Raw genomic sequence first — 11,762 nt, 5'->3', positions numbered from 1 at the left:
CTCTTTTGAGAACCATCTATTCAGTCAGTTATCCCATTCATTCACTGAATAATTTGGTGGTTTAATGTTTAGTTTTTACAGTTCTTTGTATATCTTAGATTTTAATCCTGTATGATGTGTAGTTAGTAAGGAGATCAAGGCAAAAAAAGTGCTTCTGAGTCCTCTTGGGTTTTAATCACCCTGCTGGAGGGGTGATCCTGTAGATAGCATGTACATGCCTGGGACTTTGGAGTTCTCCTGATCTCAGCAGTGACTGACAGATAAAGTACCTCCAGCTTTCTACCTTCGGCAACCTCAAGCTGGAGTGCTCAGACCCCAGTGTGATTCCCAGTTGATGGTGACAGTTTCCCACAACCAAGGGCAGAGCCTTCCTCCTTATGTGCTTGCCTGCCTGAGCCAGCCTCTTGCTGTCTGCACTCTTCTGCCCAGGATCATCCAGCTGCTCCCCACCCTTGCCCTTCAGCTTGCTTTCACCCAAAAGCTCTTAGCAAACCAAACTGAAGATCTTGACTTGTAGATGGTTCCTGATCTCGGGTCCCAGGGAGAGCTCAGTTTTTAACAATAGAGTCTGTGAAGATGGGACCTGGCACTTGCCACCAAGTCACATACCATTATGAAATAGAGTCCCTGCATTCCACCCCACCCCACCCCCCCCAGCACACACACACAAATGCCAGTGGAGTGACCATCTCACCAAAATCTATATCTAGTTTGGTATTTGTAGGAGCTATGGGTTTGCCCTAAAGCTAGGGCCACCCAGCAGTCATGCCACTTTCCTTTTGGAAGTGAATTCTGAGTCCTACTAGGGAACGGACTGGCTGAGGTTCTGCTCATCTGACCTGGGGTGCCTCCCATCTTTGCTTCTGCTGATTCCCAGCATCCCTTCACAGAGCCCCTCAGTTCCTCCTCTATCTAGGTCTCCTTTGGGATTCAGTCTATTATTCTCATTATGATCCTCTTCTTCTCTGTCTCAGTATATGTTAAAGTAAGGTCTTCGTTGTGGAATAGTTTTGTATTTATAGAATACTGGGAGAAATGATACTGAATCTCTGGATGTCGCTCCACCCCATTTCTGGCATCAATCTTGCTTTTATTGCTTCAATAAATTTTTTACAATGCACAGATCAATGCTGATACTTTATTATTAACTAAATCCCACACTTTACTCATATTTTAATTGTTGTAGATTTACTTTATTTTTATGATATTATTAATGTGTGTGTGTGTGTGTGTGTGTGTGTGTGTGTGTAGGTATGTGTGTTGCACACCATATCCCTGGCTGCCTGTGGAAATCAGAAGACATCAGGTGTGTGTGTGTGTGTGTGTGTGTGTGTGTGTGTGTGTGTGTGTGTGTGTGTGTGGTGCACACCATATGCCTGGCTGCCTGTGGAAGTCAGAACAGGACCTCAGGTTCCCGAGAATTAGATTATTAGACTTATAGGTGGTTTTCAGTCAGCATATCATTGCTAGGAGCTGAATTTGGTTCTTCTTCAGGAGAAGCAAGTGCTCTTGACTGCTAACTCATCTCCCCAGCTTCGTCTCATTCAGATTTTATTAGTTTGTACCAACTATTCTTTGGTTGTAGGATTCCTACCTAAATGCTACCTTACCTTCTGTCACTGTTATCTCTTCTGGCTCCTCAGGGATAAGGCAGCCTCTTCAGCCTTCTTTATTTTGGAGCCTGACAGTCTTGAAGAGCTCTAACCAAGTACTATGCAGGCTAACCTTGAATTCGGATTTAACTAATATTTGTCTCATAATTTAACTAAAGACACTCATTGGGGGAAGAAGGCTGCAGAAAGAGAGCTGTTCTCCCATCAGCAGAGCAAGGGCCCCTGAGATCAGCACAACATGTGGCTGTTGGTGTCAGCTTTGCTGTCCCATGAGCTGAGTGATGTTTTTCAGGTTTCTTTGCTGTAATGATACTTTAACCCCTCACACCCAAAATCATACTGATTGTCATGGAGCCTTGGGGTTGCGGTCTAGGGCTGAAGGGTGGTATTCATATCTTGGAGGGCAAAGTGTCTCTCTAAACCACTTGGAATTATTCTGCAGGAGAGATTTGCCTCTTCTCTACCACTTATTCATTCAATCACTTATCTATGCCAGTGTGGGCCCATTGGTATTTATTTCTTTATTTTGTGACTACAACTCTTCCAGCCACAGCCATTTTGAGTCTCTTAGGTGGCTCCTCTGTCTTTTCAATGCTGTGCATGTATGTTTGCAGTCTGTTTTATTTAAGATATATATGGAGAGAGAGAGAAAGAGAGGAAGATAGATAGATAGAGAGAGAGAGAGAGAGAGAGAGAGAGAGAGAGAGAGAGAGAGAGAGAGAGAGAGAGAGAGAATGTTTTTATGAGCCTATAAAGCCAGAAAAGTGTTGGATTCCTGGAGTTGGAGTCACAGTAGTTGTGAACTGCCTGACACGGGTGCTGGGAACCAAACTCAGGTTCTCTGGAAGAACAGTAAGTGTTCTTCACTACCAGCATGTCTCTGCAGTCTTGTATGGTATATTTTGAATATCTCTTTACCTTCTGGCACTACATGGCCTATAGTCACAGTTCCTGCATTAATCTTAGCATGAATCATTTCTCCAAGATGTCCTGCTCTTGTTACTTTGAGAGTAGTGCAAACTAAGAGGTGTATGTTGGCTGTGTGTACCACTATGGGATGTGCAATCATCTCCCCAGTTCAAGATATTGTCTTCCACAATTTCGGTTACCTAGTCTGAAAATACTAAAGAGAAAATCCAGAGGTAGATGCTTCACACGCTTTAAGTTGTTCTGTGGTGTTCTGTGTTCTGTGTTCTGTGTGGTGAGACCTTGTTCCATCCCATCCCACCTAGGGTGAGAACCAGCTCTTCCACTACTGTATCAGTACTGTGTCTCTAAAAGAAAATGAACAAGATCATTTTTCATTATAGTATTTCATTGACTATCCTTTTTCTTTTTTTTTCTTTTTTTTTTTTTTTTTTTTGGTTTTTCGAGACAGGGTTTCTCTGTATAGCCCTGGCTGTCCTGGAACTCACTTTGTAGACCAGGCTGGCCTCGAACTCAGAAATCCGCCTGCCTCTGCCTCCCAAGTGCTGGGACTAAAGGTGTGCGCCACCACACCCGGCTGACTATCCTTTTTCTAGGCATAAAGAAGGTGATAAAACTGAAAAAGTAAACAATCATTAAACCATTGCATTATGGCTGCCCTAAATAACGAAGCCAACAAAACTTAAATTGTCTCTTCCGACATCAGCACTGTTGGGCTGGGTATGAGCTCAGCGACGGTGCCAGTCAATAGTGTGTGAGGCCCTGAGTTCAGTCCCTGGTACTGGGTAGGGTGGGACACAAAATACTAATTCTATATGTATACATCCTACAGTAATATTTTATAGTGTGCCATGTTGCCTAAAAGCATATTACATTAATTATAGTGTATTTCAATTAAGCCTAGTATCACAATATTTTTATTGTCTAAGCTCCACTAGACCAGTATTTTGATCACCTCAAGAAATTTCCATTTTGACTGAGTGAAAAATGTCCACAAATTTGCTTCCCTTCCTCTTTAGATATCACCTCTAGACCTCGTGGACGCTTCCTCCTTTCCTCCAAAATTGTCAGCAGCTCATAAACTCCCGGAGCGTCTGAGCTAAAGAAGAGTTGCCCATGTTGTCCTTCAAGTTCCCAGAAGTCCTCCAAACCCTGCAACAATGGTGCTCTATCTGTAGCTGAGCTCTGTTCCAGTTGTTTTCAATTTTCTATATAAAATTTTTCTTTCTCTTTTACATCCCGACGTAGCCCGACGTAGTTTCTCCTCCTTCCTGTCCTCCCAGTCCCTCTCCACACCTTTCCTCTGTTCCACCCCCACTCTTCCTCCACTTCTCGTCAGAAAAGGGCAGACCTCCTATGGTTATCAACCAACCAAGACATATCAAGTTGCAGTGAGACTAGGTACCTCTTCTCCTATTGAGACTAGATGAGGCATCCTAGTAGGAGGAGAGGGTCCAGAAAAGCAGGCAAAAGTGTCAGAGACAACCCCTGCTTCCACTGTTAGGAGACCCCAGAGAAGACACAACTATAACCTATATGCAGAGGGCCTTGGTCAGTTCCATGCAGCGTCCCTGCTTGTAGGTTCAGTCTCTGTGGGTGAGCCCATCCTGCAAGCCCAGGTTGATTGATCTGTGGGGGTTTTGTTGTGGCTGTTGTTGTTGTGTCCTTGACCCCCCTGGCACCTAGAGTCATTCCTCCCTTCTTCCACAGAATTCCCCGAGCTCCACCTAATTGCTCATTCTCCATCTCTCTTGCCAGGAATCTTTGAATTTTCCCAGATACTGAAAGAACCTAGTGGGGAAACCCCCACTCAATTCTCGATTCGGCGTGCACCCAAGAATCACAAACAGACGGCCATCTTGATGTAAAAGCATGAGGTAGTTTAATGACGGAGCTCCAGGCCGGCACATATCTCCCGTAGGAGACAGAGGTGTTGACCACGTGGTGGAGCCATAATGGCGGAGCTCCGGTTTGAAAGGTATCTCACACAGGAGACAGTGGTTTCGACCCCGAGGCTTGGAAGCTAGGGACTTTTATAGAAAAGGGGTGGGGCTGGGGGGAGGAATTGGTGCGGTTTTACATGATTGGTCCATTTAAACATCAACAGACTGTCAGAAGGGTGGGAGATAGGGAGGCACTAGGCCAGTCAGGACATGTAACAACGGGCATGTCCTGGCCTGTTCTGCTATGTTTTCAACCCCAGGTTTTAAAGCTCACAAACAACTCTTTGGGCTATTTGACATACATTACATGAATCACAGGTCTCAAGTTTTATTTCCTTTCAATACCGTTTTCTCCCCCAGAGTCTTCCATCCACATTCCTTCTCCTTCCATTAAGGCCGTCAGTTCAGCTTTAAGTAAGCATCTGTGAATTTCTCCAATGAGTTTCAGAGTCATAATTTGCTTCCTTAACAAGAACAGTTTTGCCTCATTCAAACTCACTCAGAAATGCCCCACCCTTGTTTGCTAGAACAAGAGAATGCATCCTCCTGCTTGAGAGCTGGAACCACGGTGTCAGCTCTTCCTGTAACAGGATCTTATCAGCTTCTGTGAGTTCTACTCCACCCAGTTCACTCAGCAAAACACATGGCTCCCTTTCCCAGGAAGCTATAGTAGGGAAAGTAACAGGAATGTGTCCTATTACCAGACCACTCTCAGTCATCTGGTGCAATCATTCATGTAGTTTTAACTTTCTTACAAATTCTACTGGAATATCAGAAAAGGTTGTAAATTTTGAAACGGTTTCAGAGGGTTAGAGTTTACGATGGTGGAACAAAGGCAGAGAGGGCAGGAACATTTATGAGCTATTGCGATCCACAATAGGAAGTATGTTGTGTGTAACTTATTCAGTATAGATCATGGTAGATTTGTACATAAAGTCTAGTCTATACACAGAGCTTGATGATAATCCACATTGTGGGGGTCTTCAAAATATATTCCCTGGGGTAAATGGAACCTAATGTAGTTGCTTCTCATCAGAGCTTACAGAATAATAAGAGATCTTTGTATTCTCTGACCTGTGTATATGCACAGTGCAGCGGAACCTCCAGTGGCCCTTCAGGAGAGCAGATCTCTTCCCAAGAGTTACAGCTCTTGGAACAAAAGACTCAGACGACAGAGTAGTTTTCGCACACCTTTAATTCCCTGGATAGGATTTGTATATAGTTTTTCAGGGTTTGACAGCAGGTACCTCTCATTGGCTTGAACTGAGAGCTTGGGGGAAACCTTATTTGCATGTGGGAAGGCTTGATGCTGCTCCTATGTGACTGATAGCCACACACCTCTCCTGCGGGGCAGGAGTCCCCAGGATTCCAGACCTTTGCTCAACCAGGCTGTCTGTGCACAGCCCAGTGCTCCACACATACCTGTAAATGTTTCCAAATATTTGAGTTTCTGTATCTATAGTGAGCTAAAGACAAATGCATACTGTGACTATAATGCTAACTAGTTACAATTTGGGTTATCCATTTCTTTCTTTCATTTATCTGTAGCCTCCTCCCTTAGAGCTGGCTCCTCCCACAGGCCCTCTGCACTTGCTGTCACCAGGCTTGATTTCATAGAGATTTCAGAATTAACGTTCCATGCTTCCATGGAAAGTAACTTCTCCAAATACGAAGTGCTTACACAGTTTCCATTGCCTTCTGACTTATAGACTTATTTCTGAGGCTCCTCACCTTGCCATCCCCTCATCTCTTTCAGGGAGTTGTTCCATACATTTACGATACAGTCAGAAGGCACCTCCGCTTCCTAAATGGTCTTGTAAAAACTGTATACCTTGGGATTCTCTGCTTGTGTTGTGATGTTACTAGAGTTTCAATCAATACAAAGTGTCAGGTATTCATCACTACAAACAGTTCATTGCCTTAGACGTTTCCCTTGGGTCATACCTACTAAACCCTCCTCTACATTGCCACCCCTTGGCAACTGTGTATCTCACAATGTACCTGTCTCAGAATGCCATGTATAGATGCTCCTCAATTTATAATAGGGCTCATTCCAATAAGCCCTGAATGCACTGGTAACATTGAATGATGCAATGCCCTTAGTATACCTCATCTTGATCCCTTGGAATGCCCAGACTGCCCCAAATGTACTCAGAGTACTTATATAAGCCCACAGCTTGGCAAAATCACCCAACTGTCAATGGATACAGCTAAGAAATGTGTGACTACATAGCCCCTGTGTGCATCCAGACTTGTGATTATTTCTGCCTCCATCTGTGTCTCTATTATACCATCTGGCCTGGATCCAATGTCATCGCATACACCCCACCGCCCTGTAATTCTGTGATGGGGAGAAATCTGGCTTCCGAAATCTCATCACTTATTAATGTATTTGTTCAGCTCTAGATCCATTGCTTGCAGTGTAACTTCAGAATAGCCAACCTATGTTCCAGTGAGAAGCAAAATAATCAACTAAAACTCTGTCCTCAGGTATGGTCCGTCTTCAGGTACTGGTTCATCCTCTGGCACAGGTCCGTCCTAGGGTACAGTTCAATCCTCAGTTATAGGATCCTTGAGTTCAGATCATTCTGTCTTTAGTGCTACATCATTTTCCAGCATTTCTCAGGTCAGCTCTCACCACCCCGCAACACTTCAGTTTTGTCACATAATGCATTTCTAACATACTTATTTGTTACAGAAGACATTGTGTTTTGGCATCCTAGTTTGTTTTTTTTTAAATGGAAGAAAGAAAAAAAAAAGACTTGTATATATTAAAGTTCACTCTTAGCGACATAAATTTCCATGGGTTGTGACAAATGCATAGAGTCACGCATCAGCTGCCCAATTTCAGGGTTTCTGTCTTCATCTCTATTTCGATCTATGGACAATCTCAGAGAATGCAAATGTTCCCCCGTCTTCTTTACTTGGCTTTGTTTGCAAACTTCACTCACGTTATTGGTATAGCTAGCTTCTTTCTTGTCATTGTCGGCAATGTTCTATCATTTGAATTTATCTCTATTTGTTCTGTCTAAGGTGGATGTTTGGGCTGCATCCAATTTGGAACTCTTGAAATACGCTGCTGGAGCCAGATATGGTTGTACACACCTTAATCCCAGCACTAGGGAGGCAGAGGCAGGTGGATCTCTGAGTCAAACGCCAATAGTCTACATAGCAAGTTCTAGGCTAATAGCAAGACCTTTACTTAAGCAACAAAAAAAGAAACAATGTTGCCATGGCAAAGCTTGGGTTAGTGGTGTAATCATGATCGCCACCCTTCTCAAGTCACTCTCTTTATGCTTTTGTTTCTGAGAATTTTCTTTTTTGGGCTGAGTCCTATGTTTTAAGCAATTATTTTGCATTTGTGTATTGGAGGAGGATCCTGAACTAACCTGGCCCATCATCTTCCAGAGCCAGGAAGCATTCATTCCACCTTTACAGAGACTTTCTAAGATGGGGGTGCCTCTGTTTCCATTTAGCTGTCTAAGAAACTGAAAGTTCGAAAAGAGAAATCAATTCGCTGTGGGCAGCTGAAACCTGTTTCCCATTAGCTCTGGTTTCTGGAACCCAGAGACTGTGGCTTCTGTTGAGAGCTGTAAAGCCTGCCTGACCTGTGACCCAAAACTATGACCTAAAATTAAAAAAAAAAAAGTCTTCTCTCTCTCATGTACCAACTGCCCTCAACATTGTTCATGTGTCAGTGTCCTGAGCCACAGGCTCAGCATGTAGGACATCTATGACTGACTTGGTGCGTCCCTGTGACTTTGACCTTTAACCTGAGGCATGGGAGTTTGAGAGGATAGAAGAGGGAAAAGAGAAGGTGAGGGAGTGGGAGAAATAGAAGGAAAGAACTGGGTCCTGGCAGCAGCTATTATTTCACAAGGCCTAGCAGATTTCACTCTCTCCCCACCCCAGGAGATCAAGGCTCTTCCCATCTTCGCAGCAGCATCCTTAATGTGCCACTGGACATACTGCAAAATCTGGGTAGCCTAAGAGGGCTTCTCCAAGAATGTCTCCAGAGTGTATGATTTCTGTGCATAATGCAGACCTTGCTCAGCACTGGATTCTTTCACACACACACACACACACACACACACACACACACACACACACACATACACACACACACACACACACACACACACACACACCAACCTTAGCAAAAGTGGGCCATTACCTTCTCAGGATTAGAGAGCCAGGTCCTCTTCAAGACTTTAAATAGAGATGGTCTTGGGTTCAAGTCTTTTTTAACTTACAGGTGTCTATGGGATGATAGCGGAGAAGGTGTGAACAGCTGGTCCTCTAACATCCTGCCACCCCATGGTCTGGCACTCAGAACCCTTGCCTCCATTATGACTCTGTTGGCTGCAAACTGGTGAGGTTTGTAGGCTTATTCTGAGAGATTTGATATAAGGAAGCTCAGACTCAGAAAGATTAAGCTAAAACCTAAGCTGAAGAAAGTTATTTTTTTTAAGATTTTTTTATTTTATGTATACCAGTACACTGTTGCTGTCTTCAGACACACCAGAAGAGGGCATCGGACCCCATTACAGATGGTTGTGAGCCACCATGTGGTTGTTGGGAATTGAACTCAGGACCTCTGGAAGAGCAGTCAGTGTTCTTAACTGCTAAACCATTGCTCTAGCCCAAGCTTAAGAATTTTTAAACACAAGTCTCACTATGTAGTTTTGACTGACCTGAAACTTGTTATGAGGACCAGGTTGGTCTTGAACTCTCAGAAACCTATTTCTGTCTCAGGAATAGGAATGTGTTACCACATCCAGCTTAAAATTGTCTGACTCTAGAGCTTCCTACATGACACCTAACCATTCCCACTTCTCCCTACGGCAAATAAAACTGCCCTGAGGCCAGTTACCTAAAATGATGAGGCATGGCAGGATCCCTGCTGAACCAGATACCAGGACACCTGGATCCTCAAGCACCCAGCCTGACAGAGAGAGAACTCTGACAGTCTATTGCTTCCTAGAGGACTCAGCCTTCCAGGGAATATCCATGCCATGTAGCCCAAAGTCTCTTACTCATTATAATTTTTGGCCTTTTTCAAATAATTTCATGTTTTAAACTGAAAATCAGAGACACTTCTACGTTATCCCTAGAATACCTTCTCTTGCTTGTGATTATTGCACAGAAAGTAACTATGTTTTGGCGTGAGATGGAAGCTACACCTAAGAAGTTGTCCTGTGAATCAAAAGAGAACACCCAGAACATTTCTGTGGACATGTCATATGTCACCCAACTCGGAGATAAGGAGGACCAACCATGCTAGTTTGTCTGAACCTGAAGATTGAAGGTTTCAGGTCTCTGGAACTCAGGATTACTGGCAACAGTAGCCAGAAGAATATCCTGCCCACATCTGAGAAATTGTGTCCCTCTACTTGCTTGGAAAATATGTCAATCAGCAAGACCAACTTCTGGCTTTGGCTCCTTGTGGAAGTATGGCAGTCCTAATGGGACAAAAAGGAGAATCTGGCTTGTCTGTAATCTAGACCATATGCAAAAAGTTCTCTTGAAAACCCAGAACCTTTATCAAAATGCTTTGCAGTCTAACTTGCCCCCCCACCTCCTTTTTCCAACGACCCAGCTTTCACTAAGTCTACCAAGAGCTGATTCCCAAATTCAAGGCCTCTTCTCTGTCATCCTCCTATTTCTTTCAGGAGTCACACGGGAAATCCAACGGAACAAATCTATCATGTGATTATTAGAATTCACAAGGGAATTTGGCAAGGATGCTGCATTAAAGATCAGTTTAAATCAGCACATTTACACATACTAGCAATAAGCAACTAGAAGTATCAGTTTAAAAATGATGTTTATTGTAGCACTAAAACGCATCTAATGTAGCTAGGAATAGATCTAAGGAATGTGTACGAAAGCTCTCTCGGACATCATGGAATCTTAGACGTACATAAGTGTTGGTTCAGCCAGAGATAGCCGGGCCTCTGAAGAAGTGACAGGCTTTGCATATCTAACCCTGACCCCGGTCCCTGGGAGACAGTGATTGTTGGCTTGTGAGCTTTATCTTCAGTGCTCCAGGCACTGCTCACTCCTGGCTCCAGAGCTACTGGGCCCCTGCTCCTTACCCTTCACCTTCCTAGCCCTTCATCCTCCACCCAGCACTCAGCTTTAGAGTCCCTGTGTAGCCTGCCCTGAATTCGCACTCCAGTCTTCAGACTCTCTGCCTCTTAGCCTCTCCCTCTGTCCTTCTATCCCTCGGTCCCTAGGTCCTTCTGTCTCTCTGTCTCATTCGCTCTGTCTCTGTCTGTCTCTCTGTCTCTGTCTGTGTGTCTGTCTCTCTGTCCCATCTCTCTTTGTCTCCTCCATATATATATATATATATGCTGAGTGCTTCCTATCAGCCCAGGCCTCTCCTAGGACCTCCATGTGGATATGTCTTCACCTTTCGCCTGTACTCCTCCCAGGATGCCCTTCAGCCCCTTCAGACTACACTATCCTTAGCCCTCCCTTTCCCTGACTTCCATGGTCCTTACTTTGTTTAAAGCGTCCCTCCCCATTATCTGGTCCTTCAGATAAGAAACCGAGACAGCTCTCCCCTAACAACTCCTCTTCCCCAGTTCTTCCAGCAGCCCTAAGGAAACTGTCTGTGCAGGCAGCAACAGTCAGGCTGACCCCAGACTGTGCAGAGATGTTTTCCCCAACACAAAAGTGCTCTTTGTATCTAACTCTGAGAACACACACAGGAAGCCCCATAAGATCAACACACACTAGCAACATCATCACTAATAGAGACACAATGATGAACTCACCCTGGGCTGAGACCTGACTATAGCATCAAAGTTCTCTTCTCTCCTTCATTTCCTCTCTCAGTGAGGACTGGCGAGCTTAGGGAATCTGGACCTCCTAGGCATGCATGAGGAAGTCCTGACCCTAAGCCTTCCTTCCGCACATGAAGAAGCTGGGATGTTTGGGAAGCTGGACAGTGTCTTCCCATCAGCTCTTCCCTGCACCAATCTCCCAGCCTGATAATGCTTGATCATCTCAGAACAGGAAGGGGTTGGAGAGAAGAGGAAAATGCCTCTGACTCTATCCCACCAGAGAGTGTCCTCTATCCATGGAAACAGGAGAAAAGAAACGCTGATACACACCCTGCCCTGCAGGAGCCCAGTGTGTCCTTGAGAGAGTCACAGTTCTGACACTGTGAGCCTCAGTTTCTCCACCTATTAGTTAGACCCTTAGGACAAAGGCTGAGAAGGGCCTCTGTGCTTTCAGATTTGATTAAGTCCTATGAATATGGAAAGGCTGT

General features: G+C 44.4%; 1 pseudogene; it reads right to left on the bottom strand.

Moving 5' to 3' along the window:
• Window positions 1–4,267: 4,267 nt before the first annotated feature.
• Window positions 4,268–5,274, bottom strand: LOC110304516 (mitochondrial inner membrane subdomain organizer 1 pseudogene; annotated as a pseudogene).
• Between the last annotated feature and the right edge of the window lie 6,488 nt (window positions 5,275–11,762).

The sequence above is a fragment of the Mus caroli genome, unplaced genomic scaffold (assembly GCF_978045245.1).
Source record: "Mus caroli unplaced genomic scaffold, Mus_caroli_1 scaffold_13, whole genome shotgun sequence".
Classification (NCBI taxonomy): domain Eukaryota; kingdom Metazoa; phylum Chordata; class Mammalia; order Rodentia; family Muridae; genus Mus; species Mus caroli.
This window is presented reverse-complemented; position numbering and strand designations above follow the sequence as displayed.